The sequence below is a fragment of the Balaenoptera physalus genome, assembly GCF_965194825.1.
Source record: "Balaenoptera physalus genome assembly, chromosome: 19".
In the NCBI taxonomy this organism is placed as follows: domain Eukaryota; kingdom Metazoa; phylum Chordata; class Mammalia; order Artiodactyla; family Balaenopteridae; genus Balaenoptera; species Balaenoptera physalus.
The window spans coordinates 5,481,820-5,504,419 of NC_138900.1; the positions used below are offsets into that span (position 1 = coordinate 5,481,820).

General features: G+C 40.5%; 2 pseudogenes across 2 annotated transcripts in view; both read right to left on the bottom strand.

The window, feature by feature from the left end:
• LOC309648279 (vomeronasal type-1 receptor 4-like) overlaps nucleotides 1–22,028 on the bottom strand; it is a 103,356-nt pseudogene extending 81,328 nt beyond the window's left edge. The window contains exon 1 of the transcript XR_014268678.1: nucleotides 17,385–22,028. The product of XR_014268678.1 is annotated as a vomeronasal type-1 receptor 4-like (transcript). The remainder of the gene's footprint in view (nucleotides 1–17,384) is intronic.
• On the bottom strand, nucleotides 659–4,501 carry LOC309649627 (vomeronasal type-1 receptor 4-like; annotated as a pseudogene). Its single transcript has 2 exons — nucleotides 4,481–4,501; nucleotides 659–4,344 (listed from the first exon to the last, which is right to left on the bottom strand). The product of its transcript is annotated as a vomeronasal type-1 receptor 4-like (transcript).
• Nucleotides 22,029–22,600: the final 572 nt, after the last annotated feature.

Here is a 22,600-nt window from a genome sequence, read left to right on the forward strand (position 1 = left end):
GGAAGATCCCACATGCCATGGAGCAACTAAGCCCGTGCACCACAACTACTGAGCCTGCGCTCTAGAGCCTGCAAGCCACAACTACTGAGCCCAAGTGCCACAACTACTGAAGCCCACGTGCCTAGAGCCTGTGCTCCGCAACAAGAGAAGCCACCGCAAGGAGAAGCCCGCGCACCATAACAAAGAGTAGCCCCCGCTCACCACCACTAGAGAAAGCCCATGAGCAGTAACAAAGACCCAACGCAGCCAAAAATAAAATAAATAAACAGATTAAAAAAAAAAAAAAAAGAAACAGACTCAAAGATACAGAAAACACACTAGAGGTTACCAGTGGGGAGAGGTAAAGGGGCAGAGGGTAGGGGATTAAGAGCTGCAAACCACTATGTATAAAATAAATAAGGTACAGGGATATATTGTACAGCACAGGAAATACAGCCAATATTTTATACTAACAATAACAGGAGTATAAATTTTAAATACAGTGAATCACTATGTTGTAGACCTGAAACTTATATAATATTGTAAATATTACAGAATATACCTCAATTTTTAAAAAACTAAACTAAATTTAAAAAGTGGAAACAAATGTTAATAAGTAAATAAACAAATAAATAAGTAAATAAATAAATCTCTTTGGAGCCTTCTGGAAAAAAAAAGATAGGATACAGAAAATAGATTATTGTTGCAACATTCTCATATTGTAAAAATGGCACTGTTATTAGCTTCTAAATATATGCTGTAATTTCTGGGTAAAAGCTAACAAATAATGAGTATACAACTTTTCAAAGAAAAGATATGAATTATAATGTAGAATTATATTTAAAAATTAATAGAAAAGAAGTTAGCATAGATAAACTAAGAAAATACCCTAGGGGGGACTTCCCTAGTGGTCCAGTGGTAGAGAATCTGCCTTCCAATGCAGGAGACGCAGGTTCGATCCCTGGTCAGGGAACTAAGATCCCACATGCTGCAGGGCAACTAAGCCCGCGCGCCACAACTACTGAACTCGCGAGCCTCAACTAGAGCCCGCGTGCCGCAAACTACAGAGCCCACATGCCCTGGAACCTGCGCGCCACAACTAGAGAAGAGAAAACCCGCAGGCCACAACTAGAGAAGCCCGTGCACGGCAACAAAGATCCCACGTGCAGCAACTGAGACCCGACACAGCCAAAAATAAATAAGATAAATTAATTTAAAAGAATACTCTATTATTATACTATCAATTATTGCATTAAATTTACATAAACTAATTTTTTAATCAAAAATTTTTATTATATTCTTGAATGTTTTTTTGAGATATGGCCAAATAATAGAATTAAACTAGGAAAATGAAAAAACATTTCCTGGAGTGTTAAGAAGCAACTAGCATGGCAATATACTCCTCAGATAACATACACTTTGAGATTTGCCATTGTAATTAATACTATTTTAAATTTTTCTTAATGTACAACTTTCCAATATACTGACTGATGGATAACAAACATGACTGACTTTATATGTGTATATATATGTGTGTGTATATATATATACACACACAAACATACATATATATATATGGATCACAGACACATATACACATTTGTAGGTATGTGTCTGTCTATATTTTTTTCTTCTTCCTTTGTGATCTAGTCTCTGGTAAATATTTAAGTGTCTCATGTGAAATAAAAATATTGATTTCTCTTTGTGATACAAGGTTCAATCTATATATCAATTTGGTCAAAATAACTCTTTTGCTTTTCAAACTGTTGAATTCTCAATACTGTCATTGGCTTCAGAATATCAATACAGAGAAAACCATACAAAAAATCTCTCCTAATTTTGAGGCAATATCCACATTGCTCATTGAAAATCAAGGAGCCCCAGGGAATTCCGTGGCAGTCCCATGGTTAGGACTCTGCGTGTCCGCTGCAGGGAACCCGGGTTTGATCGCTGGTCCGGAAACTAAGATCCCACAAACTGAGCGGCAGGGCAAGAAGAAAATAATCAAGGAGCCCCAAACTACAAACTCCACATACACAAAATGGATCCATGTCTTTCCCTTTCAAATGGCTCTTCCTGCAATGCTCTGAATTTAATGGAAGTCTCCAGCAGAAACTAATTTCATCGCTTTAGGGACATGAGCAATACCTACCTACAAACCTCTTTCCTGACAACTTGCCCAAGTCATCTTCAAAAAAGAGAAAAATGTGGGCTTCCCTGGTGGCGCAGTGGTTGAGAATCTGCCTACCAATGCAGGGGACACGGGTTCGAGCCCTGGTCTGGGAGGATCCCACATGCCGCGGAGCAACTAGGCCCGTGAGCCACAATTACTGAGCCTGCGCGTCTGGAGCCTGTGCTCCGCAACAAGAGAGGCTGCGATAGTGAGAGGCCCGCGCACCGCGATGAAGAGTGGCCCCTGCTTGCCGCAACTAGAGAAAGCCCTCGCACAGAAACGAAGACCCAACACAGCCAAAAAAAAATAATAATAATAATTAATTAATTAATTAATTAAAAAAAAAGAAGCCCTTTGTGTGACATTGAAGCTTTAAAAAAAAAGAGAGAGAAAAATGTGCCTTCTACAGATCCCAATTCCATGCTATTCACATCTTTTTTAATTGTCACAACCACCTGATATTGCTTCAAAATACGGTAAAATGCAATTTTATGCTCTCCTTTGCTGACTCCAGTTCAATCTGGCCATTTCTACCTGAGAATGTTTAAACATGCTCACCTCCCTGTATAACATATCATTTCAAATACACAACTGCCGTCTCTCTAAGGACATAATGGACAAAACTCATGACTGGCTCCCAAAAGCTTTAGTCAAGGACTGAATTTCCCCTCCAGCACTACTGTCTTCAGTTTCAGTAATGATCTGCCACATGCTCTTCCATTTTCACAGACGTTTTCTTAATATTCCATGTCTACTACATTTTTCAGAAATATACTATGATACATTTAAGTTATACACTCCTACACTTCTCCAAAATATCCAGATTATTTCAGGACCTGATGTTTATTATTGCATAAATTCTGAACTCCTCCAATAAAAGTACTAGTAAAACTTCCATTACATAAGTATTTACATGATAATTATATATTTAATTACAATTACTATTATAACATTGTTTACTTTGAAGAAGATGTTCACCATGTCCTGTTTACCATCCTCTGGTAAGCCACTCACAATTTCACTAAGGACTCTGAGGGAAGCGAGTGAATTACCAAATGAATACGGTCCAACTACATACATTTTACATTTTTCTCATAGGATTAGGAGAATTTTTATTCCTTACCCCAGCAAAGCAGAGCCTGGACATTCTGGAGTCACAGCTCATGAGCTGAAAGGGGCTGACAGTTGGGAAACATGAACTATTTATTGCAGAGGTTTTCAAAAAGAAAAACCCAATACTGTTAAAAGAAAAGACAAAATAATATTATTGATGAAGGAAAGGGTGTTGAAATAGATAAGGTGCTCACCAGGAGAAGGACAGTTTTGGTGGCTTTGGACTAAGGGGAGGATACAGAGCATTGACCCTATGAATGTTTTGGACCCATAGTGAAAATACATACTATTTACATCTTTCTCATAAGGGCAGGGGAATTTGTATCCTTTTCCCAGCAAAGCAGAGCCTGGATATTCTGGAGTCACAACTCATGAGCAGAAAGGGGCTGACAGGTGGGAAACATGAAGGGATTATTACAGAGATGTTGGAAATGAACAAGTTAGCATTGTTCAAAAGACCCAAAGTAATGTAACAGATGGAGGAAAGGGTGTTAAAATAGACAAAGGTGCTCGCTACGAGAAGGACAGTTTTGGTGGCTCTGGACTCAAGGGAGGATACGGAGGAGACACTGATCCTATGAATGTTTTGGACCCTCTGCTTATGCCTGTACAGGATGAAAACCGTGGAGCCACTGGCCCAGATCATGAGCACAAAACATAAGACCTCAGGGAAGGACAGCAATGCCGCATTTAACGCGTCTCTGGTTTGGTCGTGACAAACAGCCGAACAGTGTCTGAAACTTTTTCTGTTTGTGATGCTCTCGTTTCTCGATATTCTACAATATTCTCAGTATTCTATGTAGGATAAATGACATTTACCAACATGTTCAGGATCCAGCACAGGATAACTGGAGGAACAAAGCACTTGAGAGCATTCACTTTAAGCTTTGCCCACCTGGAGGTCCGGGGACTGATCTGATGGCCTGGAAGACACTCAAGAGGCAGGTGGTGCCAATGGACACTCCCCTGCCCACCGCACAAACATACGGGAAAAATCTGCACGTAAAACCACTGTCCGTGTGGTGCCACCCCAAATTTCTCACTGTGGAATCCAGTAGAAAACAGAACCAAGATGTTGGCTGTTATCAGATTCCTGACAATAAAATCTATGGTCCTCAGCCTATACCCAGCGCAATAAAGCAAGAAACAATGGTAAAGAATACAGAAATTCCCCAGGATTCCAAATATAGTCTGTAATAAAAAGGTCGTTCCTACTGCCAAATCCCTCGCAGCCATGCTGTCAGGTCTCAGTGACTGATGGTTGTCTTCTGAGCTAGAGGATCCTGAATGAAAATATGAGGCGTGGGCCACAGGTACCAGCACAACTGAAATCCAACGTTCTCCACTTACCAATAGTTCTTACTTTGAAGTAATTACTTAAAGTTTTCCTGTCATGTAAATGCTTCCAAGGGTTGAACGTATATCCAGTAAAGAACACTTGCAACGTACAAATCACTAGGATGAAACCACACATGCGTTAACTTCTTTATTCCTCACAAATTCTTGAGTCAGACGCTATTATATTCCTTATACAGATGAGGCAGACTTCGGCACTGAGAGGTGAAGTGTTTCCTCTAAATGCACTCACTGGTTAGGGGCAGATGGTCAGTGGGGATTTGACCCTGGCTGGGGTGCATTTAATCCAGAATACACTCAAATACTGGTCACCTGTGTTCTTCCAATAAGCCAGATCTAAATTTAGTTTTGCTTTTGCACCTTGTCATTGCAATTTATGTTAGTGGTATTTTATTTTAAAATTTTGGTAGTGACATGTTTCCATGTATTGAAAAAGACTTATTCTATATGCAAATACAAACTCTGAATAAAGCTTTAGAGATTTAATTAAATGTAAATGTACTGACTGCAGTATAAAACTGCAGGTACCTGCCCCCATGACAAGGTGGATTTAATGAATACAAGAATGGCTCAATATTAGGATGGAAACTGAAAGACTCATTTACTTTCGTTCCTGGACAGAAGTACAATGGCACAAGTCACAGGAACTATGGGAAAGGAAACACTGATACCTGATTAATAGTGCATGGTAGAAACAAAATTATTATTAATTTCAGATCATATGTGTATATATTTATTAATACCTAAGTCAAATAAAAATATTAGCAGTACGGCAAGATCTGTGAAAGATATGAAACTACAAGACACATGCAAAATTGAATGTTACGGTGAGCCACTTGTGTACTGTATAAATGACATACATTTTTTTGATCTGTATTATAATATTTAAAAGCAGCATAAATATCACAAGATATTGCAGAGCCTAAAAATGGTACCTGAAACATATAAAGTTCTACTTCTCTTCAATTCTGCTTCCCTAACTTTACGTAGGAAGAGCCTCTCCATAATTAATAGAGACACAATTATTAAATCTACTCAGCACTTCATACAGCAGGAGTTAGAGAAAACGTTTATAATATATTCCAGCAACGGCTGCTAAACACATTGTTTTTGCACAGGATCAGATGATTCCTACAGATTCATCCTACTCTTTGTTACAAGTCTGGAGTACTATGTCCGTACTTCTCAACCTAAAAACTATGTCTATGATTCCTGAAAAGTAGACTGAACAGCAGATGGACTGGGGAAATACAGTCCTTAAGCACATGAAAAATCAGATGTCATTATCACTTGCATTAAACCACAAAAATCAGTTAGCGAGGATTGCATACATTACATTAGGAGCCATCGGATTGGTGAAGGTCTAGGACCCCGTCTCCCTTTACTATCTCAGTTCACACCTCAGGATTTAGCCCACCTTCCTGCACGGCTTTGGTGCTGGACCAGGTTCATACACGGGACCTTCCCTTTGTCCAATATGTTCACTTACCAGATTCCTGATACAAATCCTTCCTTTATAGATGCTACTTCTCATACGAATACAGAGAAAACCATCAACTTCTTCCTGCTGCCTGGATGGTGGGCTCAAGGCGAAGGTCAAAGCAATCGGTACACGTGCGAGAGGGGTAGCTCCACCCTGAGATATGAGTTTGTGATCCTGTGGCCTCACCTCCCCTCAGAACTGCAATTATCACTTCACCTGGAACAGCACTGGTAGGAACAGGCTTGGGAGCTGCGATTGTTTTTGAAAACAGTTTCCCAGTTGTTAATTACCAAGGACAATTATAAGTTTCTAGCCAATGTGTCTGAAGAGGCTATTGGAGGGTTTGTGACAGCCACTTACTTTTCCATGATCTCTGGAGGCAGACAGGGCTCACATGTAGGGAGCAGGAAGTACTTAGGATTGACAGGTAAGAGACTGGCTGCAAGTATGTGTCTCAGTGGAGGTTCTGCTTCACTGAGAAATTCTACCCAAGAGAGTTCTTTCCTAATTTCATACAACTGAGCTAGCTGCACCATCAATTAACGTATCAGCAAAGAAATGGAATTTGTCCAAATATCTGAGAAGGTTTTCAAAACAGATACAAGTAACAAGAAGCACATGATGCCAACACTCTACATTAGATATCACTGCACTTATTTGCACAACTCAATATCAGTGAATATGTAAATTGTCAGGAAAATAAACTTCACTGATATTGGCCTACAGTAGTTTTAGAAAAAGTAGATAATATCCATAGAAGAAAGAGAGAAGGTTCCAGAAGAGACCCTTGCAAATAAAAGCACCAGCATCAGACGGTTTACCAGGGAGATTCTACTATTCCCATAACTGTCAGATAAGCCAATGCTACTCACTTAATTCAAGACCATCAAGAGGTCAATACAGTCCTCTACACTTACTGTTGTGCAAAATTTTCATTAGGGAATTGTGATTACTTTTTTAATTAAGAAATATATTCCCAGACTTCCCTGGTGGCGCAGTGGTTAAGAATCCGCCTGCCAATGCAGGGGACACGGGTTCAATCCCTGGTCCAGGAAGATACCACATGCTGCGGAGCAACTAAGCCCGTGCGTCACAACTACTGAGCCTGCACACCTAGAGCCTGTGAGCCACAACTACTGAAGACGGTGCACCTAGAGCCTGTGCTCAGCAACAAAAGAAGCCACCTCAATGAGAAGCCCTCACACCTCAACGAAGAGTAGCCCCCGCTCACCGCAAGTAGAGAAAGCCTGCATGCAGCAACGAAGACCCAACGCAGCCATAAATAAATAAATAAATAAATGTATTTTTTTTTAAAGTTAAAAAAAAAAGAAATACATTCTGGAAGGGTCAAGGAAAAAATATTTATATGAGTTGAATTTAATTCTTTAGGTTTTACCTACACACAAGTCAACTCTTTGATCCAGGGTCACTATACATTCACTCCCAATTGTTAAGTCAGTTGTTAGAGCCATAATGGTGGACAACCCATCCTCCATGCACACACACACACATTCATTTACACACACACGCAGGGTCATTCACACACTCAAACATATAGTCACACACATTCACATACTTATGCACATACACAATCACTCACGTCCTCATACAATTTCAGCTGCACATTCACAAGCATTAATGCACACACTGAACACATGAAAATTCCCTCTCACGTGTACAAATACTCATAAATATAAACACATACACAGAAACTCAGAATTACACTCTTTCATAAAAGCACAGTCAACATGCACATGTGTGTGTGAATGACATGATCTTACATAGAAAAATAGTTGTATCTCCAAACTTCTGGATGCCTGAAAGGGGGAGCCTTCCTACAATTTACATTTCTTCCAACCCTGCAACAATCACAAGGACAATATTTACTATAATGCACAGCACCTAAAGTGTGCAGTGAACACTGCCACCTAATGTCAAGACACACTCTGGGAAACACAGAGTCTTTGGGGGAGTGACTGTGTGAGGGTATGTGATAGTGGAGTACGAACAGGCCACAGGAAAAAGGAGCCGTAAGGATAAGGGGGGGTGAAGGGAGCCTGCGGGCAGGGGGTATAGAGAGTGCAGGGGAAGAGAGAAAGCAGAGAGAAAGAAGGCAGAGAGTTTTTAATGTTGGTTAAGTATTAAAGTGCAAGGCCAGGGATGAAAATATAAGTGGGCAAAGTGGGCAAGGAAGTTGAGGTATGGGGAATATGGGGACCTGAGGGATAAGGGGTGCAGAGTCATGGGAACAAAAGTTCCAATGGTGATGAGAAGTTAATGGGCAAAAGTGAGCAAAGGTCAGTTGTGGGATGGGTTTCAAAAACACGGTGTGGGGAGAAGGTGACTTCAGGTGGGGTAGGCAGGTCCTGATAGAAGGTAACAGTCCCAGTGAGATAGAGTGTGGGAAAGGGGATGGAGCCCAGGGGAAATAAGGGGCACAGGACATGAGAGACCTGGATACGACAGTGGGCACTGAGTGAACCGAGGAGTCCAGGACAAAGGGTCAGGGATTACAGGGCTGAGGACCAAGGATGCAGCATGTGGACTGGGTCCATGGGGGTGCTGATGAGAGGTGAGGGCCAAGGCAAATGAGAGCGCAGGGGCACAGAAGGCACAGGGCATGGGATGAGATCTCTGAACTGGGCACAGATGAACAGCAAGAGGAAGGAGGGCATGGACGATGGACTTTGCTGGGGTGATGCAGCTGCCGAGGGTTAGACTGAGGTCCCTAGAATAATGGTCATGGAGGGGTGGACATCAAAAAGGTCCCAGAATGGAGGTAGAGAGGGCAATACGGAAACCGAAAGGAGGTGGATGGAGGTCAGAGAGCAGGAGGAAGTTGAGTGGAGGCCTAAACATCGCAGGGTGCAGATGAAGGATGTAGCAGGGGGAAGATAGGTAGCAGGTAGGGTGAGAGCATGGATGAGTCAGGAGCGATGTAGGTGGCAGAGGGAGACTGCAGGCCTCTAACTGATTATGCCTTCCATCTAGTCCCTCATTTATGATCAAATCACAGCAGTCATCTATGGTTCCTTTTTTTCTTTTTTAATTTATTTTTGGCTGTGTTGGGTCTTCATTGCTGCGCGCAGGCTTTCTCTAGTTGCGGTGAGCGGGGGCTAGTCTTCGTTGCGTTGCACAGGCTTCTCACTGCGGTGGCTTCTCTTGCTGTGGAGCATGGGTTCTAAGCACACGGGCTTCAGTAGTTGTGGCTCACGGGCTCCGTAGTTGTGGCTCGCGGGCTCTAGGGCACAGGCTCTGTAGTTGTGGTGCATGGGCTTAGTTGCTCAGCGGCATGTGGGATCTTCCCGGACCAGGGCTCGAACCCATGTCCCCTGCATTGGCAGGCGGATTCTTAACCACTGCACCACTAGAGAAGTCCTGGTTCCTTTTCTTAGTGACCTATATTTGACATATAACATTGTGTAGAGTTAAGGTGTACAATGTGTTGATTTCATGTCTTTATAAAATTGTAACCTAATCACCATTGAGTGATAGCAGCTGTATCACATCACATAATGATCACTTCCTTTAGGTCGTTAGAATGATTACACTGGATGAGTAAAACACAATATTGTGGACTATTCTCACTATACTGTGTGTTGGATCTCCAGGCCCTAGTTGCCTACTAGTTTCAACTTTGTACCCTTAGACAACAACTCTCCTATTCTCCCACCCCCCCCCCCCCCGGTAACCACCATTTTACTCTGTTTTTATGAGCTTAGCTTCTTTAGAGTCCACATATAAATGATATCACACAGTGTTTGTCTTTCTCTGTCTGAATAATCTCACTTAGCATGTCCTCAAGATCCGTCCTTGTTGTCTCAAATGGCAGGATTTCCTTCTTTGTCATGCCTGAATAATATTCCATTCTGTGTATATATTATACAAATATATATTCAGTCATTCATTGCCAGACATTTAGGTTGTTTCCACATCTTGGAGGCTGTAAAAATGATGTAATAGGGACTTCCCTGGTGGCGCAGTGGTTGAGAATCCGCCTGCCAATGCAGGGGACACGGGTTCGAGCCCTGGGCCAGGAGGATCCCACATGCCGCGGAGCAACGGGGCCCGTGCGCCACAACTACTGAGCCTGCGCTCTAGAGCCCACGAGCCACAACTACTGAGCCTGTGTGCCACAACTGCTGAAGCCCGCGAGCCTAGAGCCCGTGCTCCGCAACGAGAGAAGCCACGACGGTGAGGGGTCCGCGCACCGCAACGAAGAGTGGCCCTGTTCACTGCAACTAGAGAAAGCCTGCGTGTAGCAGTGAAGACCGAACACAGCCAAAAATAAATAAATAAAAATAAATAAATTAAAATGATGTAATAAACAAGGGATTGCAGATACCTCTTCAATAAGCTGCTTTGGTTTCTTATGTTTTTTAATTTCAGCTCATGGGCAAAAATCTTGCTCAGATAAAACGCCCCTCCGTACCCTTCAATGGCATCTACAAGAGAGGACAGCATCTAAAATTTTGGGTGAACGACAATCAACAGTATTTTCTCTTTTCTTTCAGGGTACCGTGTATCAGATCAAACACGGTGGGTCTGGCAGGACAGGCAGGGTGACGGAGGAAACGGGGGAGTGCATGGCTCAAGGGAACTAGATATCCTTTTGAGGTTATGACACCGTTCTGGAACAAGACAGTGGTGATGGTTGCACAATATTGTGAATGTACTCTAGGTCACTGAACTGTACCCCTGAGAATGCTGAACTGCACGCTATGTGTATTTTAGCTCAATAATAATTTTTACAAAAAAATCCTGACAAGATACAGCCAGGCTGAAGAATCTCCCAGTGGAAAAACTTGGGAAAAATTAGAGCACGAAAAAGGAAAATTACAGTAATATTATATCACTTCAAATGAAAAGGAATCCTTGAATCCACTATCAAAAGATAAAAGAAAAACCTCTTCATTACCGAGCAATGGCAATTAATACACATATGAGATAGGAGAATGTTAAAAAATGATTTGCAATCATCATCTGATGATTGATTCAGATGAAATATCTACAGTGGATGCTAGAATAATTTGGTCAAAGTATTTAAGCTGTTCAGGCAACTTCAAGGTATCACTCCAGGGATTATTATCACTTACACAGGGAAAAGTCACCTCTAAAAAAAGTAAACCTAGTATGCAGTCATAACCAAATAATCGAACCCATCACAAATAACAGAAAATATCCCTAATCTGTGCCTCCAAGGTGATGCAACAAGAAGGTTCCACCGTCATCTGGGTGTAGAAGTTCTACTCAAATGTTAAACCTGAGTCTCAAGATGAGGCACACGATCAGAGAAATCTACACTGAAGGATGTTCTGCAAAACAGTGAGCGTGTATTCTTCAAAAGTGTATCACTGAAGAAAAAAAGAACTGCAAGTATTCTAGATTAAAGAAACTAAAGAATCAAGACAATGGAATGCAATCTTCGTACCATGACTGGATCCTAGATTTATGAAAGCAGATAGAAAACACATCATTGTCTCACTGGGGGAAATCTGTTTATGGACTAGCTATTCAATGATGGTGTCACAATAGCGTTGATTTGTTAAGTACGATGGTTCTATTGTGCTAGATAAGAGAATGACCTCAAAATAAGGAGGTAAATATTCAGATACCAAGAGGCAAATTGTCAAAATGTCTACAAATTATTCTCACATGAAACAGCAAAAACAAACAGGTGAAAAGAACTTGTGCTAACAGTAATGTTTGCAAAAAATAGTAATGTTTGGTGAATCTAGATGAAGAGTATGCTGTAGGTTCAAGGTTCTGTAGGTCTGTATTTCCTGCTGTATTTTTAAATTTCCGTATGTTTAAATTTTTCAAAATGAAAAGTGATAATTAAAAGAAAGGTGGGAGTATGTGGGTACACAGATGGTAGGGTATTACATTTTACAGCCAGTTGCAAGAGCAATTTAGCAATTATGCACCCACAGTGAGACCGTGAATCACGGTGGTGAAGCAGTCCCATCCCTCAGAACCACTGAGATAATCCATGTGTATACAAGGCAACATGGCCAACTAGCCACATCCCATGATGCGACAGCTGACATTCGACTCTTTAAGTGTATAAACAGGGAGTGTTCTGACAAAGATGTCTCATTAATAATCTCCACTGAGAAAAGAGGAATCTCCAGCACTGTTGGTGGGAATGTAAACTGGTGCAGCCACTATGGAAGACAGTATGGCTGAGCCTTAAAAAATGAAAAATAGAGCTACCATATGATCCAGCAATCCCACTCATAAGCATAAGCATATACCCAGAAAAAAAGAAAACTCTAATTAGAAAGGATACATGCACCCCAATGTACACAGCAGCACTATTTGCAACAGCCAAGACATGGAAGCAACCCAAGTTTCCATCAACAGACGACCAGCTTAAGAAGATGTGGTGGGCTTCCTTGGTGGCACAGTGGTTAAGAATCCGCCTGCCAACGCAGGGGACACGGGTTCGAGCCCTGGTCCAGGAAGATCCCACATGCCGTGGATCAACTAAGCCCGTGCGCCACAACTACTGAGCCTGCGAGCCACAACTACTGAAGTCCGTACGCCTAGAGCCCGTGCTCTGCCAACAAGAAGCCTGCGCACTGCAACAAAGAGTAGCCCCCGCTTATCGCAGCTAGAGAAAGCCCATGTGCAGCAATGAAGACCCAACACAGCCAAAAATAAATTTAAAAAAAAATTAAAAAAAAAAAGATGTGGCATATATACAATGGAACATTACTCAGGCATAAAAAAGAGTGAATTATTGCCATTTGCAGCAACATGGATGGACTCACAGAATATCATACTACGTGAAGTAAGTCAGAAAGAGAAAGACAAATATATGATATCACTTATATGTGGAATCTAAAAATAATACAAATGAATCTATATATAAAACAAAAAGACTCACAGACATAGAAAACAGATTTATGATTACCAAAGGGGAAAGTGGGGAGATGAATAAATTAGGAGTATGGGATTAACAGACAAACTATTATACATAAAATAGATAAGCAACAACAATTTACTGTATGGCACAGGGAACTAAATTCAATATCTTGTAATAACTGACAATGAAAAATAATCTGACAAAATATACCTATATACATAACTGAATCACTTTGCTGTATACCTGAAACACATTTTAAATCAACCATACCTCAGTTAAAAAATAAAAATTAAATTGAAAAATAATCTCCATTGAGTAAATCGTGATGTTTCAGACAATATTGTAGATCTACTTATATTGGACTAAAAATATCTTCATCATAGATCAGTGATTGAGGAGAGCAATTTAATTGGAAAATAAGTCCAGTGTGACAATATATGTGTAAACACTGACCAAAACAGAATACTTTAAAAAATTCATTTTTATGCCATTTCAGATATAATATTAAGTATACTCTAAAACTACATTTTAAAAAAAAGTAAACATAAAACTGAAGAAAACTGTTACACGTGAAGATCAAAATGGCATCAGTTGTGGGAGAATAAATGGGAATTTTACTTAACTTTATTGTTTATTTTATTATTGTGTTGCTATGCAGACTGGATTTCTATTGTTGCTGAAACAAATTCCCATGATATTAATTAGCAGCCCAAAACAACACTCATTCATTTTCTCACAGGTCAGTAAGACAGAAGGCCAAAATCAAGTTGTCCGCTCTCCTGGGCTCTTAACGGGAGCCTCTGGGGGAGAATTCCTTCCAGGCTGATTCACAACTTTGGCAGAATTCTTCACAATCTCTATGCGGCTCCCTCTATCTTGAAAGCCAGAGTCAGCACACTGACTCCCCCTCCTGTTTTCAATCTGTTCCTCTTCAGTTGCATCTAACGGGCCTTTCTCTTCTTTAGGGTCATGTGACTACACACGGCCTACCCAGATAATGCGTATAAGCTCCCTATTTTATTAAAGTCAGTTGACTAGTAACCTTAGGTGCATCTGCAAAGTTCCCTTTGCCTGTAATGTAATATAAACCACTAAGGGGTAACACCAGGGGATGCAGATCTGCCTACATCACTAGGAGTTTTTTCAATGAAAAGCATTTTTAATTGTGATCATATCCATACAACTATTGCCATTGGTTACTTCTCAGGACAGTTTCATACAAGAAATAAACATTACCTACACATTTTTCTATTGTTTGTTATGTTTTATTTCTTATATAAAGTATGTATTACATTTTAGAAATACTACAATAAATAAGGGGCATTTCATCAAATCAGTTTGGGGCATGAAAGTTGTTGAAGATACAGACAGTTCTGGGTGTACTCTGATGCTTTTGCAAATATGTTCCTATAAAAGGGTTTCATCTTCAAGGAATTCATGGAAAAGACTCTGACAAGTACAGGTTTCTGGTAACTGACTGTACTGCTGAACTGAATGAATAAGCATTTTCAGAACTCTAATGGAAAACTGATGAACTCATAAAAGTGCTAACAAAAGATCAAGATGAAAAAAGAAAATTAATTACACGGGACTGAGTGAACTGATGAGGATGATTATAATTTTTGTGACTTTCTGTTTGAATTAAAAAAAAAAAAAAGTTGTTGAAGACACAGTACTGGGAAGGGGTCAGGTTTCCCGCTGCCAACGCTGAGGGCCCAGGACCAGTGTCAGACCCACCCCAGTCACTCCCCACGCCCGAGATTCCGCTGGAAGGGTGAAAGAGAGATGCATGGTGTCACTCAATGCTCTACCTGTGCTCCTACTGTATGTTAAAAATTTTGTAGGAATATTTTGTATGAGCAAGATTCTCGCCTCATAAGCTGAATGTAAAAAACGATCCATGAGGGATTTGTGACTCCACTGTAACCGAGGGTATTAATAATGGGGGACGAATTAGTGACCTCCAATCTGCCCCTGATACTCCATAGCCTTTATCTCCATCATGAATCCCTCTCCAGCACTATGGCCCAGAGACCTTTACTCCATGACTCCTTAGGTCTTTATCCATCTCTTAGCACCTGCCCCATCACACTCAAACCCTGGGATCTACATTTTCACCTACCCACCGTCACCTGACCCTTCTACTTCCATACCCCACCTCCATTCTACACCTAATTTGAATTTAGTTCCCTCTGTCAACTCTATACCTGCACCATTCCCTGCACCTCAGCCTTGTCTTCCACTGCCTCCCCCTTCCCCTTTGATCTATATTTTCCCCTGTTCTACTCACCTTGGCCCAATTCCCATTCCCTCTGTACCCCTCCCTCAAGAAACATCCCTTGTGAGTCAAATTTCTGGCACCTTTCTCTTAAAGAATCAAGCTTTATGTTTAGACAATATATGTCTCCCAAATCATCATATTCATGGCAGCTTTCCATACTGCTCAGGTTATCTTGCTTATCTTGGTGTCACTTCACCTTATCAGCAAATTCCCAATCTTCATTTAGAAAAAGACCAACAAAACCATCCACTATTGCCATGCAGGAAAGTGTTAACTCAACAAACCTGGGTTGCGCAAAACCTGCAAATTTTAAACAAAGGGCTGTCTTCAGGATTGGCTCACTCCTGGAAGATAACCTCTGAGCCCTGGGAATATTCTCCTGGATAAGAGTGTTTCCTTATGCTTGAGCCATTGGGCCCTACTGGACCAGTGAGATCAAGTAAGTTTACCCTAACAATGGTGAAGGCCCATTTTTGCTCTGGAGGGCTGGGGTCTGAGTGAGACAGGCTGGGATCTGAAACCTGGGACCTGGGACCCTTTGCTGCAGTACTTGCACCCGGACAAACATCTTCTCCAGCAACAAAATACAAAGAAGCTTTAAAGGACTAAAAATAACTGCGTACATGGGCAGTTGGGTAAATTATGAACAAGATACAAGAAGAGCAAAAGCCAACTGCCACTTCTGAGGAGTTGGGAGCAAAAGCAGGGTCCTGCCTGTGTGCCCTGCACAATGTACCACCAAGGCAGTGGCAGGCCACCCAAGCCACCCTCGAGCCCAAGCACTGGACCCATCCCTACCTTCATCCCATATAGGGAACCAGCTCGCCCCCCTCAGGGAGCAAGCAAGGGAACCTATTACTTGTTTTGGCCCCCTCAAGCTGCAGCACAAGTCCAAATAAAACCTTGCCAAAATAGTAAAAATAAATACAAATATAAATAAATAAATAAAACCTTGCCAGAATTTCTTGTCTGGCCTCTATTTCTATTCAGGAGTCCAAGAACCCTGGTCGGTAACATGAGTAGCTGACGTCAGCCACAGGAGTGCTGCGTGGCTACGTGAACGACCCCCCAGTACAACCCGGCACCAAAGGCTCAGATGAGCTTCCTTGGTTGGCAACACTTCCCATGTATTGGCACGTATTTTTCAGGCAGAATTAAGCACACCTTATTGTGACTCCACTGGGAGGGGACATGTGGAAACTTACACCTGATTTCTTGTGGACTTCACCCCGTGCACCTTTTCCCTTTGTTGATTCTAGCCTGTATCCTTTCACTGTAATAAAGTGTATTGGGAGTCCTCTATGCATCATCAAGCTTGAGGAGGGCCTTGGAGACCTCTGACCCAAACATGTTAAATAATAAAATATCTTCAGCAATGTCATCCTGTGGTAACAAGCTCTGTTACCAAGTCTAGGATCCCAGGCTAAAAAAATCCAACAGCGAATGTATTCTACATCTTAGGGGGTTAAAAAATACACACACACACACACACACACACACACACACTTAGGATATACAGAGATGTTTTCTTTGTGGGGCTCCTGTCAATATAAACAATGTAAGACATTCAAAATCAGTGTGTCAGTACCATTCTGCATGTGAAATTAGTCAGTATCAGTTTCATGTGACTCTGGGAAATAAGTACTGTACCTATAAGAAAACCACCTAGAAGAGAACATAGGAAGAATGTTCTGTGACATAAATTGCAGCACTATGTTTTTTAAACTTTACTGAAATCTAGTTGATTTCAGCAATATTTTTTTGAATCTGTCTTCTAAGGCAAATGAAATAAAGGCAAATATAAACAAATAGGACACCCAATTAAACCTAAAAGCTATTGCACAGGAAAGGAAACAACTGACAAAATGAAAAGAAAACCTACAGAATGGGAGAAAATATTTGCAAATGATATGATTGACAAGGGTTTAATATCCAAATGATATGAACTCAATATCAAAAAACAAATAACCCAAACAAAAAATGAGAAGAAGACCAGAATAGACATTTTTCCAAAGGAGACATACAAATGGATAACAGGCACGTGAAAAGATATTCAACATCGTTAGTCATTAAAAATGCAAATGAAAACAACGAGATATCACCTCATACCTGTCAGAATAGCTATCACTAAAAAGTTTACAAACAGTGACTTCCCTGGTGGTACAGTGGATAAGACTCCGTGCTCCCAAATGTAGGGGACCCGGGTTCAATCCCAGGTGAGGGAACTAGATCTCACATGCATGCCCCAACTAAGGAGCCCGCGTGCTGCAACTAAGACCCAGTGCAACCAAATAAATAAATATCAAAAAAAAAAGTTTACAAACAGAAATGTTGGCCAGTTTATACAGAAAAGGGAACCCTTGTACACTGTTGGTTGCAATGTAAATTGGTGCAGCCACTATGGAAAACACTATGGAAGATCTTCAAAAACACTCAAAATAGCACTACCATATGATCCAGCAATGACACACCTGAGTATATATCTAAAACAAAACAAAAACACTAATTCAAAAAGTAATATGCCCCCCAACATTCATAGCAGCATTTTTTACAATAGCCAAGGTATGGATCCAAACTGAGTTACCAACAGATGAATCGATAAAGAAGAGGTGGTATATATATTGAATACAATGGAATACTGCTCAGCCATTAAAGAGAATAAAATTTTGCCACTGCAACAACATGGATGGACATGGAGGTTATTATGCTTAGGGAAATAAGTCAAACACAAAAAAACAAATACTATACGATATCACTTCTCTGTGGAATCTAAAAACTAGAACAAACTAGTGAATATAACAAAGAAGAAACAGATTCGCAGATACAAAAAACAAACTAGTGGTTACCAGTGGGGAGAGGGAAGGGAGCAGGGACTATACAGGAATAGGGGATTGAGAGATGCAAACCACTATGTGTAAATAAATAAGATACAAGGATATATTGTACAACACAGGAAATATAGCCAATCTGTTATAATAAGTGGAATATAACCTTTAAAAATTATGAATCACTATGTTGTACTCAAACATACTATAAATCAAATATACTTCATTTTTAAAAATTAAATTAAATTAAAAATTTAGAAGTTGAAACAAAAGTAAATTAAAAATTAAACAAGTAAATAAATAAATTCCTCTTTGGAGCCTTCTGGAAAAAAAGAAGAGATACAGTGAATAGATTACTGTCTCAATGTCCTTATATTGTAAAGGTGGGATAACAATATTACATAAAATGACACTGTGATTAGCTTTTAAATGTATGCTAAATTTCTAGGTAAAAGCTAACACATACTAAGTACACAGCTCTCAAAGAAAAGATCAATTATAAGGTAGAATTATATTTTAAAATTAATGGAAAAGAAGTTACAGATAAAAAAGAAAATAAACTCTACTGATACATTTAATATAATAATTGATATGTTTGTGTAAGTAGACTAACTTCTTAATCAAACTTTTGTAACTATAGTCATTAGATGTTTTTTCAAAAAATATGGCCAAATAATAGAATTAAAGTAGGAAAATGAAAAGTATATTTTATGGAATTGTAACAAAAAACTAGCATGGCAATATACTCTTCAGATAACGCATACTTTAAGATTTTTCACTATTGTAGTTAGTGCTATCTTAAATTTTTCTCAAAGTACAACTTCCCAATGTTATTGATAAATAACAAACATGATTGACTTTATATGTCTGTATGTATACACACAGGTCAAAAGCAGACATATATACACATTAGTAGGTATGTGTGTGCCTGCATTTTCTTCTTGCTTCATGATCTACTTTGTGGTAAATATTGAAGTGTTTCATGTGAGCTAAAAATATTGGTTGCTCATTGGGGTACAAGGTTCAATCTGTATATCCATTGGGTCAGAATAATTACTTTCTTTTTCAAACTGCTGAATTCTCAATACTTTCATTGGCTTCAGAATGTCAATACAGAGAAAACCATGTAAAAATCTCTCCTAAAACTGAGGCAATACCCCACTTTACTCCTTGAAAATCGAGTAGCCACAAACTCCACATACACAGAATGTCTTTCCCTTTCAAATGGCTCTTCCTGCGGTGCTCTGAATTTAATGGAAGTCTCCACTGTAAACTAATTTCATGTCTTTGGAGACATGAGCAGGTACCTGTCAACCTCTTTCTTACCAATATGTCCAAGTCATCTTCACAAAAGAGAGAAAATTCTGCTTTCTACAGATCCCAGTTAGGTACAATTCACATCTTTTTCAATTGTCACAATCACCTGATGTTGTTTAAAAACAAAGTAAAGGGCTTCCTTAGTGGCGCAGTGGTTGAGAATCTGCCTGCCAATGCAGGGGACACGGGTTCGAGCCCTGGTCTGGGAAGATACCACGTGCCGCGGAGCAACTGGGCCCGTGAGCCACAACTACTGAGCCTGCGCGTCTGGAGCCTGTGCTCCGCAACAAGAGAGGCCGCGATGGTGAGAGGGCCGCGCACCGCGATGAAGAGTGGCCCCCGCTTGCCACAACTAGAGAAAGCCCTCGCACAGAAACTAAGACCCAACACAGCCATAAAATAAATTAATTTAAAAAATAATTTAAAAAAAAACACAAAAAAAATACGGATTCTTTAAAAAAAAAAAAAAGTAAAATGTAATTTTATGCTCTACTTTGCCCTACTTTAGTTCAATCTGGCCATTTCTACGTGAAAATATTTAAACATGTTCGTCTCCCCACAAAACATCATATTTCAAATCAATGACTGTCTTCATTCTAAGGATATAATGGACAAAACTCATGACCAGCTTCCAAAAGCATTACTCAAGGACTGAGTTTCCCCTCCAGCACTATTATCTTCAGTTTCAGTAATGACCTGCCACATGCTGTTCCATTTTCACGAACCTTTTCTTAATATTTCATGTCTACTTCATTTCTGGGAAATTTATGGTGATAGTTTTAAGTCACACACTAATATACTTCTCCATAACATCCAGATTGCTTGAGGACCTGGTGTTTATCACTGCATAAATTCTGAATTCCTCCACTGCAACACTAGTAAAACATCCATTACAGAAGTATTTACATGATAATTACATAACACTTCATTACAATTACTATTAGAACATTGTTTACTTTGAAGAAGATGTTCACCATGTCCTGTTTACCATCTTCTGGTAAGCCACTGACAATTTTACTTAAGACTCTGAGAAAAGAGAGTGAATTATCAAATGAATATAGTGCAAATACATACAATTTACATCTTTCTCATAAAGGTAGGGGATTTTGTATTCCTTTTCCCAGCAAAACAGAGCCTGGATATTCTGGAGTCACGACTCATGAGGAGAAAGGGGCTGATAGCTGGGAAACAAAGCGATTATTGCAGACATGTTCAAAATGAACAAACTAGGATTGTTCAAAAGACCCAAAATCATATAACAGATGGAGGAAAGAGTGTTAAAATTAACAAAGGTGATCACCAAGAGAAGGATGGTTTTAGTGGCTCTGGACAAAGGGGAGGATGTGGAGGAGACGTTGATCCTATGAATGTTTTGGACCCTCTGCTTATGTCTGTACAGGATGAAAACCGTGGAGCCACTGGCTCAGATCATGATTACAAAACGTAAGACATCAGGGAAGGACAGCAGTGCTGCGTATAATAAGTCTCCAGTTTGGTCACGGCGAACGACAAGACAATGAAACCTTTTCTGTTTGTGGTGCTTTTGTTGCTCAATATTCCAGTCGTATAGAGGGGATAAATGATATCTACCAGCACGTGCATGATCCAGCACAGGATAACTGAAGCGATAACACACTTGAGGGCTTTCACTTTAAGCTCTGCCCACCTAGAAGTCCTGGGGCTGATGGTGATGGCCTGGAAGATACTCAAGAAGCAGGTGGTGGCAATGGACACACGCCTGCCCACTCCGCGAACATAGGGGAAAATTTTGCAGGCAAAAATCACTGCCCATGTGGTGCCACCCATAATTTCTCACTGTACTGTGAAATCCATCAGAGAACAGAACCAAGATTCTGGCTACAATCAGGTTCTTGACAATCAAACCTATGGTCCTCAGCCTATACCCAGTGCAATAAAGGAAGAGATAATGGTAAAAAAAAAAGAGAGAAATTCTCTCCAAAGAAGATATACAGATTGCCAACAAACACATGAAAGGATGCTCAACATCACTAATCATTAGAGAAATGCAAATCAAAACTACAATGAGATATCATCTCACACCGGTCAGAATGGCCATCATCAAAAAAATCTACAAACAATAAATGCTGGAGAGGGTGTGGAGACAAGGGAACCCTCTCGCACTGTTGGTGGGAATGTAAATTGATACAGCCACTATGGAGAACAGTATGGAGGTTCCTTAAAAAACTAAAAATAGAACTACCATATGACCCAGCAATCCCACTACTGGGCATATACCCTGAGAAAACCATAATTCAAAAAGAGTCATGTAGGGCTTCCCTGGTGGCGCAGTGGTTGAGAATCTGCCTGCCAATGCAGGGCACATGGGTTCGAGCCCTGGTCTGGGAAGATCCCACATGCCACGGAGCAACTGGGCCCGTGAGCCACAATTACTGAGCCTGCGCGTCTGGAGCCTGTGCTCCGCAACAAGAGGCCGCGATGGTGAGAGGCCCGCGCACCGCGATGAAGAGTGGTCCCCACTTGCCGCAACTAGAGAAAGCCCTCGCACAGAAACGAAGACTCAACACAGTCATAAATAAATAAATAAAAGAACGTGAATTTCTTTCAAAAAAAGAAAAAAAGCAAAACTGGGCTATTCATTTAAAAAAAAAAAAAAAAAGAGTCATGTACCACAATTTTCATTGCAGCACTATTTACAATAGCCAGGACATGGAAGCGACCTAAGTGTCCACTGACAGACAAATGGATAAAGAAGATGTGGCACATATATACAATGGAATATTACTCAGCCATAAAAAGAAACGAAATTGAGTTATTTGTATAGTGAGGTGGACAGACCTAGAGTCTGTCATACAGAGTGAAGTAAGTCAGAAAGAGAAAAACAAATACCATATGCTAACACATATATATGGAATCTAAAAAAAAAAAAAGGTTCTGAAGAACCTAGGGGCAGGACAGGAATAAAGACATAGATGTAGAGAATAGACTTGAGGACACAGGGAGGGGGAAGGGTAAGCTGGGACGAAGTGAGAGAGTGGCATTGACATATATACACTACCAAATGTAAAACAGATAGCTAGTGGGAAGCAGCCGTGTTTTATGACCACCTAGAGGGGTGAGATAGGGAGGGTGGGAGGCAGACACAAGAGGGAAGAGATATGGGGATATATGTATACGTATAGCTGATTCACTTTGTTATACAGCAGAAACTAACACAACAATG